This window comes from Rattus norvegicus, chromosome X (assembly GCF_036323735.1).
Source record: "Rattus norvegicus strain BN/NHsdMcwi chromosome X, GRCr8, whole genome shotgun sequence".
NCBI lineage: Eukaryota > Metazoa > Chordata > Mammalia > Rodentia > Muridae > Rattus > Rattus norvegicus.
In genome coordinates this window covers 78,457,592-78,474,824 of record NC_086039.1, presented here as the reverse complement: position 1 = coordinate 78,474,824, position 17,233 = coordinate 78,457,592, and the positions used below count along the sequence as shown (strand labels likewise).

The 17,233-nt window shown below is 39.8% G+C and overlaps 1 long non-coding RNA gene across 2 annotated transcripts in view; it reads right to left on the bottom strand.

The window, feature by feature from the left end:
• Positions 1-17,000, bottom strand: part of LOC102554698 (uncharacterized) — a 72,679-nt gene extending 55,679 nt beyond the window's left edge. The window contains exons 1-2 of one of the 2 annotated variants that reach the window (XR_005498274.2): positions 16,939-17,000; positions 15,631-15,769 (exon numbers count right to left, since the gene is read on the bottom strand). This is a non-coding gene — a long non-coding RNA (uncharacterized LOC102554698). The remainder of the gene's footprint in view (positions 1-15,630; positions 15,770-16,938) is intronic. The other variant, XR_005498277.2, reaches the window with a different exon arrangement.
• Positions 17,001-17,233: the final 233 nt, after the last annotated feature.

Here is a 17,233-nt window from a genome sequence, read left to right as displayed (position 1 = left end):
CATTTCTGTCTTAGTTATGGTTTCATTACAGTGAAGACAGGAGAAGAGACTCCATGACTAAGACAACTCTCATATAGGAAGATATTTAATGGGGGCTGACTTACACTTTTAAAGCTTCCTTCTATTATCACCATGGCAGGAAGTATGGCAGCATAAAGGAAGCCATGGTGCTGGGGGAGCCAAGTGTTCTACAGCTTTATCCAAATGCAGGCAGGAAATTCACTTTCACAGGCAGCCAAGAGGATGGTCTGAACCACACTGGCCAGACTTGAGACTTTCCTGAAACCTCAAAGCCCCACCTCCATTGTGACATACATGCTGTAACAAAGCTACACCTTCCTCACTAAGGACCCATGTCTGATCAATGCCAAACTTCTGTGGGCTAAACATATTCAAGCCATCATATCCATTCACTACCTGGCACCAATAGACTTTTTCAAACCAATGAGGGCATGGGGCCTATAACTAGCCAAAGCATCACACAAACTACCCAACTACAAAATTCCATATAGTCTAGCATAGACTCAACAAAGTGTAAACTCCTAAGTGTCTTATGATATTCATGTACTCTCTAAAATGCAGTCCTGTGGAAAACAAAATGTAAATAGTAGATCACATATTTACAACATCACAGGATATACATTAACATTTCAAAACATCACAGTGGAGCTCACTGCTCCCAAACCCCGTGGGAGAGAGAGAGCTCACCGACCAGACAGGTCGGCACTCCTGAGACTGCAGAGCGGAAGAGACCACCAACACTGCCCACCCCTGCCCACATCCCTGGCCCAAGAGGAAACTGTGTTCGGCCTCTGGGTTCCTGTAGATGAGGGCCCAGGAGCAGCAGGTCCGCTGCGTCTGAGACACCACCAGAACCTGAAGGGACCGACCGGATAAACAGTTCTCTCCACCCAAATCCCATGGGAAGGAGAGCTAAACCTTCAGAGAGGCAGACACGCCTGGGAAACCAGAAGAGACTACACTCTGCCCACATCTCTGACTCCAGAGGAAAACACCAAACGCCATCTGGGACTCTGGTGCATGGGGGCTCCCGGAGAGGGTGGCGCCACTCCTTCTGGTTGCTGCCCCCGCAGAGAGCTTATAAGCAACACCCCACGAGCAAACTTGAGCCCCGGGACCACAGGTAAGACCAACTTTTCTGCTCCAAGCGACCTGCCTGGTGAACTCAGGGCACAGGCCCACAGGAAACTGTAGAAAGGAAAAACTACATGCCCGAAGGCAGAACACTCCGTTTCCATAACTGGCTGAAAGAAAACAGGAAAACAGGTCTACAGCACCCCTTACACACAGGCTTATAGGACAGTCTAGCCACTGTCAGAAATAGCAGAACAAAGTAACACTAGAGATAATCTGATGGCAAGAGGCAAGCGCAGGAACCCAAGCAACAGAAGCCAAGACTACATGGCATCATCAGAGCCCAATACTCCCACCAAAGCAAACATGGAATATCCAAACACACCAGAAAAGCAAGATCTAGTTTCAAAATCATATTTGATCGTGATGCTGGAGGACTTCAAGAAAGACACGAAGAACTCCCTTAGAGAAATGCAGGAAAACATAAATAAACAAGTAGAAGCCTATAGAGAGGAATCACAAAAATCCCTGAAAGAATTCCAGGAAAACACAATCAAACAGTTGAAGGAATTAAAAATGGAAATAGAAGCAATCAAGAAAGAACACATGGAAACAACCCTGGATATAGAAAACCAAAGGAAGAGACAAGGAGCCGTAGATACAAGCATAACCAACAGAATACAAGAGATAGAAGAGAGAATCTGAGGAGCAGAAGATTCCATAGAAATCATCGACACAACTGTCAAAGATAATGTAAAGTGGAAAAAGCTACTGGTCCAAAACACACAGGAAATCCAGGACTCAATGAGAAGATCAAACCTAAGGATAATAGGTATTTAAGAGAGTGAAGACTCCCAGCTCAAAGGACCAGTAAATATCTTCAACAAAATCATAGAAGAAAACTTCCCTAACCTAAAGAAAGAGATGCCCACAAGCATACAAGAGGACTACAGAACTCCAAATAGATTGGACCAGAAAAGAAACTCCTCCAGTCACATAATAGTCAAAACACCAAATGCACAAAATAAAGAAAGAATTTTAAAAGCAGTAAGGGAAAAAAGGTCAAGTAGTATATAAAGGCAGACCTATCAGAATCAAACCAGACTTTTCGCCAGAGACTATGAAAGCCAGAAATCCTGGACAGATGTCATACAGACACTAAGAGAACACAAATGCCAGCCCAGGTTACTGTATCCTGCAAAACTCTCCATTAACATAAATGGAGAAACCAAGATATTCCATGACAAAACCAAATTTACGCAATATCTTTCTACAAATCCAGCCCTACAAAGGATATTAAATGGCAAAGCCCAACAAAAGGAGGCAAGCTACACCCTAGAAAAAGCAAGAAACTAATCGTCTTGGCAACAAAACAAAGAGAAGAAAAGCACACAAACATAATCTCACATCCAAATATGAATATAACGGGAAGCAATAATCACTATTCCTCAATATCTCTCAACATCAATGGTCTCAACTCCCCAATAAAAAGACATAGATTAACAAACTGGATATGCAATGAGGACCCTGCATTCTGCTGCCTACAGGAAACACACCTCAGAGACAAAGACAGACACTACCTCAGAGTGAAAGGCTGGAAAACAACTTTCCAAGCAAATGGTCGGAAGAAGCAAGCTGGAGTAGCCATTCTAATATCAAATAAAATCAATTTTCAACTAAAAGTCATCAAAAAGATAAGGAAGGACACTTCATATTCATCAAAGGAAAAATCCACCAAGATGAACTCTCAATCCTAAATATCTATGCTCCAAATACAAGGGCACCTACATACATAAAAGAAACCTTACTAAAGCTCAAAACACACATTGCACCTCACACAATAATAGTAGGAGATTTCAACACCCCACTCTCATCAATGGACAGATCATGGAAACAGAAATTAAACAGAGACATACACAGACTAAGAGAAGTCATGAACCAAATGGACTTAACAGATATTTATAGAACATTCTATCCTAAAGCAAAAGGATATACATTCTTCTCAGCTCCTCATGGTACTTTCTCCAAAATTGACCATACAATTGGTCAAAAAACAGGCCTCAACAGGTACAGAAAGATAGAAATAATCCCATGCGTGCTATCAGACCACCACGGTCTAAAGCTGGTCTTCAATAAAAATAAGGGAAGAACGCCCACATATACGCGGAAGTTGAACAATGCTCTACTCAACGATAACCTGGTCAAGGAAGAAATAAAGAAAGAAATTAAAGACTTCTTAGAATTTAATGAAAATGAAGTACAACATATCCAAACTTATGGGACACAATGAAAGCTGTGCTAAGAGGAAAACTCATAGCGCTGAGTGCCTGCAGAAAGAAACAGGAAAGAGCATATGTCAGCAGATGACAGCACACCTAAAAGCTCAACAACAAAAAGAAGCAAATACACCCAGGGGGAGTAGAAGACAGGAAATAATCAAACTCTGAGCTGAAATCAACCAAGTAGAAACAAAAAGTACCATACAAAGAATAAACAGAACCAAAAGTTGGTTCTTTGAGAAAATCAACAAGATAGATAAACCCTTAGCCAGACTATCGAGAGGACACAGAGAGTGTGTAAAAATTAACAAAATTAGAAATGAAAAGGTAGACATAACTACAGAATCAGAGGAGATTCAAAAACTCATCAGATCCTACTACAAAGCCTATATTCAACAATTCTTGAAAATCTGCAAGAAATAGACAATTTCCTAGACAGATACCAGGTAAACAGATAAACCATTAAAACAACCCCATAGCTCCTAAAGAAATAGAAGCAGTCATTAAAGGTTTCCCAATCGAAAAGAGCCCAGATCCAGACAGGTTCAGGAAAGAATTCGATCAGACCTTCATAGAAGACCTCACTAGAATACTATCCAAACTATTCCACAAAATTGAAACAGATGGAGCACTACTGAATTCTTTCTATGAAGCCACAATTACTCTTATACCAAAACTAAACAAAGACCCAACAAAGAAAGAGAACTTCAGACCAATTTCCCTTTTGAATATCGATGCAAAAATACTCAATAAAATTCTGGCAAAACAAATCCAAGAGCACATCAAAACAATCATCCACCATGATCAAGTAGGCTTCATCCCAGGCATGCAGGGATGGTTTAATATACAGAAAACCATCAACGTAATCCATTATATAAACAAACTGAAAGAACAAAACCACATGATCATTTCACTAGATGCTGAGAAAGCATTTGACAAAATTCAACACCCCTTCATGATAAAAATCCTGGAAAGAATAGGAATTCAAGGCCCATACCTAAACATAGTAAAAGCCATATACAGCAAACCAGTTGCTAACATTAAACTAAATGGAGAGAAACTTGAAGCAATCCCACTAAAATCAGGGACTAGACAAGGCTGCCCACTCACTCCCTACTTATTCAATATAGTTCTTGAAGTTCTAGCCAGAGCAATCAGACAACAAAAGGAGGTCAAGGGGATACAGATCGGAAAAGAAGAGGTCAAAATATCACTATTTGCAGATGATATGATAGTATATTTAAGTGATCCCAAAAGTTCCACCAGCGAACTACTAAAGCTGATAAACACCTTCAGCAAAGTGGCTGGGTATAAAATTAACTCAAATAAATCAGTAGCCTTCCTCTACACAAAAGAGAAACAAGCTGAGAAAGAAATTAGGGAAATGAAACCCTTCAGATTAGTCCCAAATAATATAAAATACCTTGGTGTGACTTTAACCAAGCAAGTAAGAGATCTGTATGATAAGAACTTCAAGCCTCTGAAGAAAGAAATTGAAGCAGACCTCAGAAGATGGAAAGATCTCCCATGCTCATGGATTGGCAGGATTATTATAGCAAATATGGCCATTTTACCAAAAGCGATCTACAGATTCAATGCAATCCCCATCAAAATACCAATCCAACTCTTCAAAGACTTAGACAGAACAATTTGCAAATTCATCTGGAATAACAAAATGCCCAGGATAGCTAAAACTATCCTCAACAATTGTTGTGGTTTGCCTTGAAATTTTCTCTGAATTTGTTAAATAAAGGCAAGAGCGTGAGATTTGGACAGAGGGAAAAGTCAGGAGCAAGAGGGGGATTAGATTCAGAGAATAGGGTTAGAGAGGACAGTTGGCGACAGTTGAGCCAGTGGAACCTGAGCAGGAGGGGGAGAGGGTGGAACAGTTGAGAGTGTGAGGGGAGGAGAAGGGAACAGTTTAGAGACAGGATGGGGAACTGAGAAGAGTTAGAAGAGACAGGAGATGGAGAGAGGGGAGAAGCTAGGAGTCGTTGTAAGAGAAAGAGAAACTAAAGCATAAAAGAGTTGATATATTTAGGAGAGTGAGTAAAGAAAAGAGAGAGAGAGAGGAGAAGCAAGGAGTCGTTGTGGGAGAAGGAGAAGCTGGAGACTTGATAAATAAAAGGTGCAAGGGATAGATGGTACCAGGCTTTGTATATTTAAGTGGGCAATTATATCTTACCAATTGGATCAAAGGTTATTGTGTGGTGTGTTTTTATATGTAAGAGTCTCAGTGTAAGAAAGTGTGTGGCTGGGCTGTGTTTCCGCCAAGATATCCAGCAGATATCTCGGGCACTGAGGTGTGGAACCCAAGCAGGGTAAAACACTCAGAGAAAAACATTTACCGTTTCATTTTTATTTTTTTATTTTTATTATTTTTTACAACAACAAACAATAAAAGGACTTCAGGGGGAATCACTATCCCTGAACTCAAGCAATATTACAGAGCAATACTGATAAAACCTGCATGGTATTGGTACAGAGACAGACAGAGAGACCAATGGAATAGAATTGAAGACCCGGAAATGAGCCCAAACACCTATGGGCACTTGATTTTTGACAAAGGAGCCAAAACCATCCAATGGAAAAAAGATACCATTTTTAGCAAATGGTGCTCGTTCAACTGGAGGTCAACATGTAGAAGAACGTAAATCAATCCATGCTTATCACCCTGTACAAAGCTTACGTCCAAGTGGATCAAGGACCTCCACATCAAACCAGATACACTCAAACTAATAGAAGAAAACCTAGGGCAGCATCTCGAACACATGGGCACTGGAAAAAATTTCCTGAACAAAACACCAATGGCTTATGCTCTAAGATCAAGAATCGACAAATGGGATCTCATAAAACTGCAAAGCTTCTGGAAGGCAAAGGACACTGTGGTTAGGACAAAACAGCAACCAACACATGCAAAAAAGATCTTTACCAATCCTACAACAGATAGAAGGCTTATATCCAAAATATACAAAGAACTCAAGAAGTTAGACCAGAGGGAGTCAAATAACCCTATTAAAAAATGGGGTTCAGAGCTAAACAAACAATTCACAGCTGAGGAATGCCGAATGGCTGAGAAACACCTAAAGAAATGTTCAACATCTTTAGTCATAAGGGAAATGCAAATCAAAAGAACCCTGAGATTTCACCTCACACCAGTGAGAATGGCTAAGATCAAAACCTCAGGTGACAGCAGATGCTGGCGAGGATGTGGAGAAAGAGGAACACTCCTCCATTGTTGGTGGGATTGCAGACTGGTAAAACCATTCTGGAAATCAGTCTGGACATTGAAAATTGGACATTGAACTGCCTGAGGATCCAGCTATACCTCTCTTGGGCATATACCCAAAAGATGCCCCAACATATAAAAAAGACACGTGCTCCACTATGTTCATAGCTGCCTTATTTATAATAGGCAGAAGCTGGAAAGAACCCAGATGCCCTTCAACAGAGGAATGGTTACAGAAAATGTGGTACATCTACACAATGGAATATTACTCAGCTATCAAAAACAATGACTTCATGAAATTCGTAGACAAATGGTTGGAACTGGAAAATATCATCCTGAGTGAGCTAACCCAATCACAGAAAAACACACATGGTATGCACTCATTGATAAATGAATATTACCCAAATGCTTGAATTACCCTAGATGCCTAGAACACATGAAACTCAAGACAGATGATCAAAATGTGAATGCTTCACTCCTTTAAAAGGGGAACAAGAATATCCTTGGCATGGAATAGAGAGGCAAAGATTAAAACATAGGCAGAAGGAACACCCATTCAGAGCCTGCCCCACATGTGGCCCATACATATACAGCCACCCAATTAGACAAGATGGATGAAGCAAAGAAGTGCAGTCTGACAGGAGCCGGATGTAGGTCTCTCCTGAGAGACACAGCCAGAATACAGCAAATACATAGGCGAATGCCAGCAGCAAAACACTGAACTGAGAATAGGACCCCCGTTGAAGGAATCAGAGAAAGAACTGGAAGAGCTTGAAGGGGCTCGAGACCCCTTATGAACAACAATGCCAAGCAACCAGAGCTTCCAGGGACTAGGCCACTAACTAAAGACTATACATGGACTGACCCTGGACTCTGACCTCATAGGTAGCAATGAATATCCTAGTAAGAGCACCAGTGGAAGGGGAAGCCCTGGGTCCTGCTAAGACTGAACCCCCAGTGAACTAGTTTGTTGGGGGGAGGGTGGCAATGGGTGGAGGATGGGGAGGGGAACACCCATAAAGAAGGGGAGGGGGAGGGATTAGGGGGATGTTTGCCTGGAAACCGGGAAAGGGAATAACACTCGAAATGTATATAAGAAATACTCAAGTTAATAAAAAAAATTAAAAAAAAAGAATCAGTAAAATCACAAAAAAAAAATCATAGTGATGATACTGCACCAAATCAAGACCAAAAAATCAGCTTGACAAACTCCAAACTCTACATCCGCATGTTTGATATACAAAAAATTTCAGATTTTTAAACTATAATCCACTTGTGTTACCTAAAAGAAACTATAATCTTTCTTTTATACTGGTTCTACTCCCCTTAAGCAGCATCCCTCAACAGGCAGCCCATGGGGTTCACATATGACCTGGTGGGCTCTTCAAAAGTGCTTGAGTCACCCCATACAGTTCAGCACTCTATCACCCTAGCCTCTGGCTAATTCTGCTACACTGCTGCTGTTGTTCATGGTGGTCATCCCATGGTACTGGAATCTTCTACTGCAACTAGACAGCACTTTCACTAATGATCTCTCATAGGTTGTCTTCAAGATGCAAATCCTCAACTTCATTGTATAACCCCTTCAGTCCTGGACCTTTAATTGCAACTGAGTCTGCACCTTCTCAAATGGTCTTTCCTGACCTCTCACAGTGTCAAGCCTCAACTACTCCATTACCCTTCATTCCTTCTAAACCAGTACAAACTGGGGGATTCTTACACATTACCTGACTCTCAGTAGGATGTCTATCTCTGGAACACTGCTCCTTCTTGCTCCCAGAAAGCACTTCAGAAAATTTCACCTCAGTGATGGTGATCCCTTTTTAATCCCTGGCAATTTCTTAGCTTGAGCTATACAGTATCATGTCCAAAATTCCCAAGATCTACTAGATGCTGGGGCTGAAAAATGGCCCATTAGTTTAATTATAATCCGGCTTTCTGTTTTTGATGGTTTCTGTACTACCTATGTTTATCTATCATGGAATCTGTTCTCTAGAAGAACCTTGAACTCAGAGATTTACATATCTTTCATACCTGAGTGACGGAAGTAAAACTGTGTACTACCATGCATTGATCTAAGCTTTTCTCCACTGGGAACTTGCTCTGTACCAGGATTCCCTGGAAATCAGATATAGCTTGCTTTTGTCTCCTTATATTAAAAATGTTTACCACCGTGCCTGAACCTATGATTTTCATAGTGTGCTTTAAGATCTGGATCAAAAGCTTGTTTCATCCCATATCAAGGTTTGGAACAAAAGCCTATATTTTCTAATCACTGGATCGGGATCACAGATCTTCCCTCCATCTCTGGATTGTAGTTAATTCATATGACTTCAAGTTGACCCCCGAGAATAGTCATCATAATGCATCACTGCCAATTTGACATAACATATTTCCTTATCCAAGTGAAAATAATACCTAGGTCAGTATAATGCCTAACATTATATAACTATTCCTAGGTCAACTGCAAAAGCATAAATAATAAGATTAGGTAGATGGAAATTCCATGTGAAAGAGAGTGGGACCCTCAGAAATGCAGACAATCCTGAGAGCTCAGAGGAGACAAGTACTTCTGCCCACATTCCTGACCCAAGAGGAAACTGCCTAGTGTGCTCTGTGCCTTCTGGGCACAGGGTCCTAGGAGCAGTCAGGGGCAGGACTCTTCCAGTTTGTGCCTACACCAAGAGCTAAGAGCCAGTCGCCAGGAGCTCCTACACACCTGAGAGTAGAGGTAAGACCAAATCTTCTGTGTCAGAAAACATGCCTAGAGGCTTCCGGTCACACAAAATGAGGAGCAACACTGTTCCCAGATGCAGCTGACAAAAAACAGGTCTACATGAGTGCTGACACATAGGCCTATAGGAGGGACAAGCCACTGTCAGAGACAGCAAAACAAGCTAACACCAGAGACAACCTGATGGCAAGAGGCAAGTGCAGGAACCTAAGGAACAGAAACCAAGGCTACTTGTCATCATCAGAGCCCAGTTCTCCCACCAAAGCAAATATTGAATATTCAAACACACCAGGAAAGCAAGATTTGGATTTAAAATCACATCTCATGATGATGATAGAAGAAATAAAGAAGGACATAAATAACTCCCTTAAAGAAATACAGGAAAACACAGGTAAACAAGTAGAAACCCTTAAATAGGAAACACAAAAATCCTTTAAATAGTTAAAGGAAAACACAGCCAAACGGGAAGGAATCTAACAAAACTATCCAGGACTTAAAAATGGAAAGAGAAACAATAAAATAATCATAAAGGGATATAACCCTGGGAGTAGAACCCCTAAGGAAGAGATCAGGAGTCATAGATGTAAGCATCACCAACAGAATACAAGAGATAGAAGAGAGAATCTCAAGGGCAAAAGATACCATAGAAAACATCAGCACAACATTCAAAGATGATGTAAAACACAAAAAGCTTCTAACCCAAATATTCAGGAAATCCAGGACACAATGAGAACATCAAACCTAAGGATAATAGGTACAGAAGAGAGTGAAGACTCCCACCTTAAAGGGCCAGTAAGTATCTTCAACAATACTATAGAAGAAAACTTCCCTAACCTAAAGAAAGAAATGCCTATAAACATACAAGAAGCCTATGGAACTCCAAATAGATTCTCCACGTTAAGAAAACACGAATACCAGCTCAGGCTACTATATCCTGCATAATACTCAATTAACACAGATGGAGAAACCAAGATAATCCATGACAAAACCAAATTTACACAATATCATTCTACAAACTCAGCCCTACAAAGGATAATGGATGGAAGACTCCAACACAAGGAGAGAAACTAGACCCTAGCAAAAGCAAGAAAGTAATATCTTTGTAACGAAATGAAAAGAAGAGAGACACACAAACATAATCCCACCTCTAAGAACAAAAATAACAGGAAACAATCACTATTCCTTAATACCTCTTAATATCAATGGACTCAATTTCCCAATAAAAAGACATAGACTATCAGACTGGATATGAAAAGATGATCCAGCATTTTGCTGCATACAGGAAACAGACCTCAGAGACAAAGATAGACACTAACTCAGAATAAAAGGCTAGAAACAAATTTCCAGGCAAATGGTCTGAAGACACAAGCTGGAGTAGCCACTGGAATATCAAATAAAATAGACTTTCAACCAAAAGTTATCAAAAAAGATAAGGACGGACACTTCATATTCATCAAAGGAAAAATCCACCAAGATGAATTCTCAGTCCTAAATATCTATGCTCCAAATGCAAGGGCACCTACATCCATAAAAGAAACCTTACTGAAACTCAAAACACACATTGCACCTCACACAATAATAGGAGATTTAAACACCCAACTTTCATCAAGGGACAGATCATGGAAACAAAAATTAAACAGAGACATAAAGAAGCTTACAGAACTTATGAACCAAATGCATTTAACAAATATTTATAGAACATTTCATCCTAAAACAAAAGAATCTACATTCTTCTCAGCACCTCATGGTGCTGACCATATTGACCATATACTCAGTCACAAAACAGGCCTCAATAGATACTTGAAGATTGAAATAATCCCATGGATCCTATCAGATAACCACAGACTAAGGCTTGTCTTTAATAAAACAAAAACAACAGAAAGCCCATATACACATGGAAGCTGAAGAACGCTCTACTCAATGATAACTTAGTCAAGGAAGAAATAAAGAATGAAATTAAATTCTTTTTAGAATTTAATGAAAATGAAGGCACAACACACCCAAAGTCATGGGATACAATGAAAGCAGTACTAAGAGGAAACTCGTAGCTCTGAGTGCCCCCAAAAAGAAACAGGAGAGAGCATACATTAACAGCTTGACAGCACACCTAAAAGTTCTAGAATAAACAGAAGCAAATACACCCAAGAGGAGTAGAAGGCAGGAAATAATCAAACTCAGGACTGAAATCAACCAAGTAGAAACAAAAATACTATACAAAGAATCAACAAAACCAGGAGCTGGTTCTTTGAGAAAATCAACAAGATAGATAAACCCTTAGCCAGACTAACCAGACAGCACAGAGAGTCTATACAAATTAAAAAAATCAGAAATGAAAAGGGAGATATAACAATAAAATCTGAGGAAATTCAAAAAGTTACCAAATCCTACTACAAAAACCCATATTCAACAAAACTGGAAAATCTGGATGAAATGGACAATTTTCTAGACAGATACCAAATGCCGAAGTTAAACCAGGATCATATAAACCATCTAAACAACTCCATAACTCCTAATGAAATAGAAGCACTTAATAAAAGACTCCGAACCAAAAAAAGCCCAGGACCAGATGGGTTTAGTGCAGAATTCTATCAGACCTTCATAGAAGACCTCATACCAATACTGTCCAAACTATTCCACAAAATAGAAACAGAAGGAACACTACCAAATTCCTTCTATGAAGCCACAATTACACTTATACCTAAACCACACAAAGACCCAACAAATAAAGAGAACTTCAGACCAATTTCCCTTAAAAATATCAACACAAAAATACTCAGTAAAATGCTCACAAACCGAATTCAAGAAAACATCAAAATGATCAAGTAGGCTTCATCCCAGGGATGCAGGGATGGTTCAATATATGGAAATCCATCAACATAATCCACTATATTAAAAAATTCAAAGAAAAAACACTACATGATCATTTCATTAATACTGAGAAAACATCTGAAAAAAATTCAACAACCCTTCATGTTAAATGTCCTGTAAAGTTCAGGAATTCAAGGCCCATACCTAAACATAGTAAAAGCAATATACAGCAGACCAGTAGCCAACATCAAACTAAATTCAGAGAAACTTGAAACAATCCCACTAAAATCAGGGACAAGACAAGGCTGCCTAGTCTCTCCCTACTTATTCAATATAGTACTCAAAGTCCTAGCTAGAGCAATCAGACAACAAAAGGAGGTCAAAGGGATACAAAAGGGAAAGGAAAAAGTCAAAATATCAATATTTGCAGATTATCATCTGCAAATACTTGATAATATACTTATGACCCCAAAAGTTCCACCAGAGAACTCTTAAGCCTGATAAACAATGTCAGCAAAGTGACTGCATAAAAAATAACCTCAAACAAATCAGTACCTCCCTCTCCTTTAAGAATAAACAGACTGAAAAAGTTATTAGGGAAATTACACACTTCACAATAGTCACAAATAACATAAAATACCTTGGTGTTACTCTAACCAAGCAATTGAAAGATCTGTATGACAAGAACTTCCAGTCTTTGAGGAAAGAAATTGAAGAAGATCTAAGAAGATGGAAAGATCTCCCATGCTCAAGGATTGGCAGGATTGATATAGTGAAAATGGCCATTTTGCCAAAAGTAATCTAAAGTTTCAATGAAATCCCTGTCAAAATTTCTAACATAGAGTTAGAAAGAGAAATTTGCAAATTCATTTGGAATAACAAAAGACTCAGAATAGAGAAGACTCTATTCAACAATAAAAGAACTTCTGGGAGAAAACATCATTCCTGGCCTCAAGCTCTATTATAAAGCAATAGTGATAAAAACTGAATGGTATTGATACAGAGACAGACAGATAGACCAATGGAACAGAATTGAAGACCCAGAAATTAACCCACACACCTATGGTCACTTGATCTTTGATCAAGGAGCTAAAGCTATCCAGTGGATAAAAGATAGCATTTTCAACAAATGGTGCTGGTTCAACTGGAGTTCAGCATGTAGAAGAATGCAAATCAATCCATTCTTATCGCCTTGTACAAAGCTTAAGTCCAAGTGTATCAAGGATCTCTACATAAAACTAGATACACTCAACTAATAGAAGAAAAAGTGGGGAAGAGTCTCAATCACATGGGCACTGGGGAAAATTCCCTGAACCTATCACCAATGGCTTATGCTCCCAGATGAAGAATGGACAAATGGGACCTCTAAAATTCCAAAGCTTCTGTATGGCAAAGGACACTGTCAATAGGAAGAAAGGGCAACCCACAGATTGGGAAAAATCTTTACCAATTTTACATCTGATAGAGGGCTAATATCCAAAATATACAAAGAACTCAATAAGTTAGACTCCAGAGAGCCAAATATCACTAACAAAAAATGGAGTACATAGCTAAACAAAGAAGTCCCAGCTGAGGAATATCAAATGGCTGAGAAGCACCTAAAGAAATGTTCGACATCCTTAGTTATCAGGGAAATGTAAATCAAAACAACCCTGAGATTCCACCTTATACCAGTCAGAATGGCTAAGATTGAAAACTCAAGTGACAACAGATACTGACAAGGATGTGGCGACAACGGAACATTCCTCCATTGTCTTGGGGGATTGCGAACTGGTACAACCACTCAGAAAATCATTCTGGAAGTTCCTCAAAAAATTGGACATTGCACTACCTGAAGGCCCAGCTATAGCTCTCCTTTTTGCATACCCAAAAGATTCTCCAACATACAACAAAGACACATGCTCCACCATATTCATAGCATCCTTATTTATAATTGTCAGAACCTGGATAGAACCCAGATGCCGTTTAACAGAGTCATGGATACAGAAAATGTGGTACATCTACACAAAGTAGTATTTACTCAGCTATCAAAAACAATGATTTCCTGAAATTCATAGGCAAATGGATTTAACTAGAAAATATCATCCTGAGTGAGGTAACCCAATCTCAGAAAAACACACATAGTATGCACTCATTGGCGAGTGGATATTAGCCCAAAAGATTGAATTACCCAAGATACAATCTACAGACCACATGAAACTCAAGAAGGGTGACCAAACTGCAGATGCTTAACTCCTTAAAAGGGGGAACAAAAATATTCATAGGAGGGGATATTGAGAAAAAATTTGGAGCAGAGACTAAAGGAATGGCCATTCAGAGCTTGCCCAACATAGGTATACAGTCCATATATGTACAGCCACCAAAACTAGATAATATTGATGAAGCTAAGAAGTGCATGCTGACAGGAGCCTGATATAGCTGTCTCCTGAGAGACTCAGCCAGAATGTGACAAATAAGGAGGCAAATGTTAGGAGCCAACCATTGATCTGATAGCAGGATCAACATTGGAGGAGTTAGAGAAAGGATCGAAGGAGCTGAAGGGGCTTGCAACCCCATAAAAACAACAGTGCCAATCAACCAGAGCTCCCAGGGACTAAACCACCACCCAAAGCCTATACATGGACAGACCCATAGCTCCAACTGCATATGTAGCAGAGAATGGCCTTGTTGGGCAGCAATGGAAAGAGAAGCCCTTGGTCCTGCCAAGGCTGGACACTCCAGTGTAGGGGAATATTGAGGGAGGGGTTGGCAAGGGAGGAGGTTGGGGAGGGGGAACACCCTTATAGAAGAAGGGGTGAGGGATGGGGGAGGGGGATTATCTCTGGGAAACTGGGAAAAGGAATAATGTTTGAAATGTAAACAAAAAAAATTCAAATGAAAAGTTTAGCTAGATAGGATCTTGCTGCACGTTCACCTCTCCCTTAACTCCACTTGATATCCTTGAACACAGGATTTAGCTCCCTTCTATATCTTGCCCCCCTTTTATCTTTGAACGACACATTTTCTATTTTTCTTTCTCAGTTTAATATACTTGCTCAAAATGTTCTCCATCTGAGTGAAACCAGAACAAAATCTAAACTAGGTTGCTTTGCATCTTACTTTGTTAATGCAATTAATGTAAATCTCTTATCCTTAGCCTCAGGCAGACTCTTTGCCAAGGGCATAAAACAGCCCCTTTCTTCACCAAAATAAGCTACATAGTAAAATTGTTTCCTGTGAAGTCTCTTGAGACAGCCCCCCACAGTTCAAATTACTCTCAGCACCACTATCCATTATCATTCTACTAATTTGGCCCATTAAACTCTGCTTAAAGCATACCACTGCTTTCCTAAGTCCCAAAATCTAAATTCATTCAAATAAAAGCCTGGTCAGGCCTATCCTAGCAATACTACAGTCGCTGGTAGTAACTTCTGTCTTAGTTATGTTTTCATTGCCATGAAAAGAAATGTCTTATAAAGCAAGATATTTAATAAGGAATGGCTTACAGTTTTAGCGCTTCCTTCTATTATCATCATGTCAGGAAGTGTGGCAGCATGCAAAAGTCATGGTACTGGAAGAGCCATGGGTTCTGCAGCTTGATCCAAAGGCAGGCAGAAGATTTCCACAGGCAACCAGGAGGATGGTCTAGATTACATGACAGCCTTTAGAATTAGATGAGACCTCAAAGCCCTGCTTCCATTGTGACACAGTGGCATACTTCCTATCATATGGGTATGGCTTTTCCAATATGCCCACACATACTAATAGTACCAACTTCCCAGGTGCCAAGCATATTCAAACCACAACTTTATGGTTTCTACTAGAAAGCTGACTTATTTTATCTCTTGACTCGACTGCTTCCCTAAATCCCCTTCTCCTAAGTGAAGTTTCCAATAAATTAAAACAGATATATCCAAGGTTCTGCTATTTAAGAATACCACCTGGGGCACATATGTATACTATGGCTAATGTGCACAAGACTCCTTCAATCTAGTATAATCACTTTCTAAATAGAAGTGTTGTTTTCCCCCAATTTCCCTTTATAATTCTGTCTTCATTAGAGTTTTACTTCTGTAAAACAGACACCATAAACCAAATTTTCACTTATAAAGACTATATTTAACGGAGGCTGGCTTCCAGGTTCAGAGGTGCAGTCCATTATCCTCAAGATGAAAGCATGGCAGCATCCAGGCAGATGTGGGGCTGGAGGAGCTGAGAGTTCTATGTATTCATCCAAAGGCAGAAAAGAGAAGAATGACTTCCAGGAAGCTAGGGTAAAGGTCTCAAAGCCCATCTCCTGAGTGATACACTTCCTCCAACAAGGCCACACTTCCTAATAGTGCCCCTCCCTAGGCTAAGCATATTCAAACCACCAGATTCCTCTCACCGGCCATTATATGCTTTTCAAACACAAGCCTATGGTGGCCGCACTGATCCATAGCATAATAAAAATACATTCAGTCCAATTTCCAAAGTCCCCATAGTGCATAGCAGTCTCAAAAAGTTAAAGCCCAAAGCTCACTGTTCTGAACTAGCCAACGTGCATCAATAATTTCACTCCCTAGCAACGTTGGTTATTAAATTAAAATCATAGTGCTAAGAAAAAGACACCTTACCTTGAAGTTTCCAATTGTTTGCAAACACAGCTTTGTCATTGTCCTTGGCTAACCACCTCAACTTCATGGAAAACCCTAATGATAAAGGCATTATACCCTTTAACTAAAGACACAGAAAACTCCATCTCAAAGTGACTAGAAAACATTGTGCCAGTGTCAGAATATACTATACCATTTGCTTCAGGGGATAAAACTCACCCATGGTCTCACCCAGTGATGGAGGCAGCTTGCTATAACACTCACTGCCTTTACGGTCAAAATCTTCTCACTGTTGCTATGGTTGCACAACTATTATGAGGTAAGCATCTACTTTCTTATTGAGTTTGAGACCTGATCCATATGAAGGAATTTAATGTTTCGTACTGCAATTTTAGTTAAAGGCTAACAGATCTGGAATTTGGTCATAGGATAAGAACCTGCTATTAAAATTTAGAACTTACTATAATTTTGCTCATGGTGATGTTATAAAATTGTCTTCTATGTTTAGGTTTTT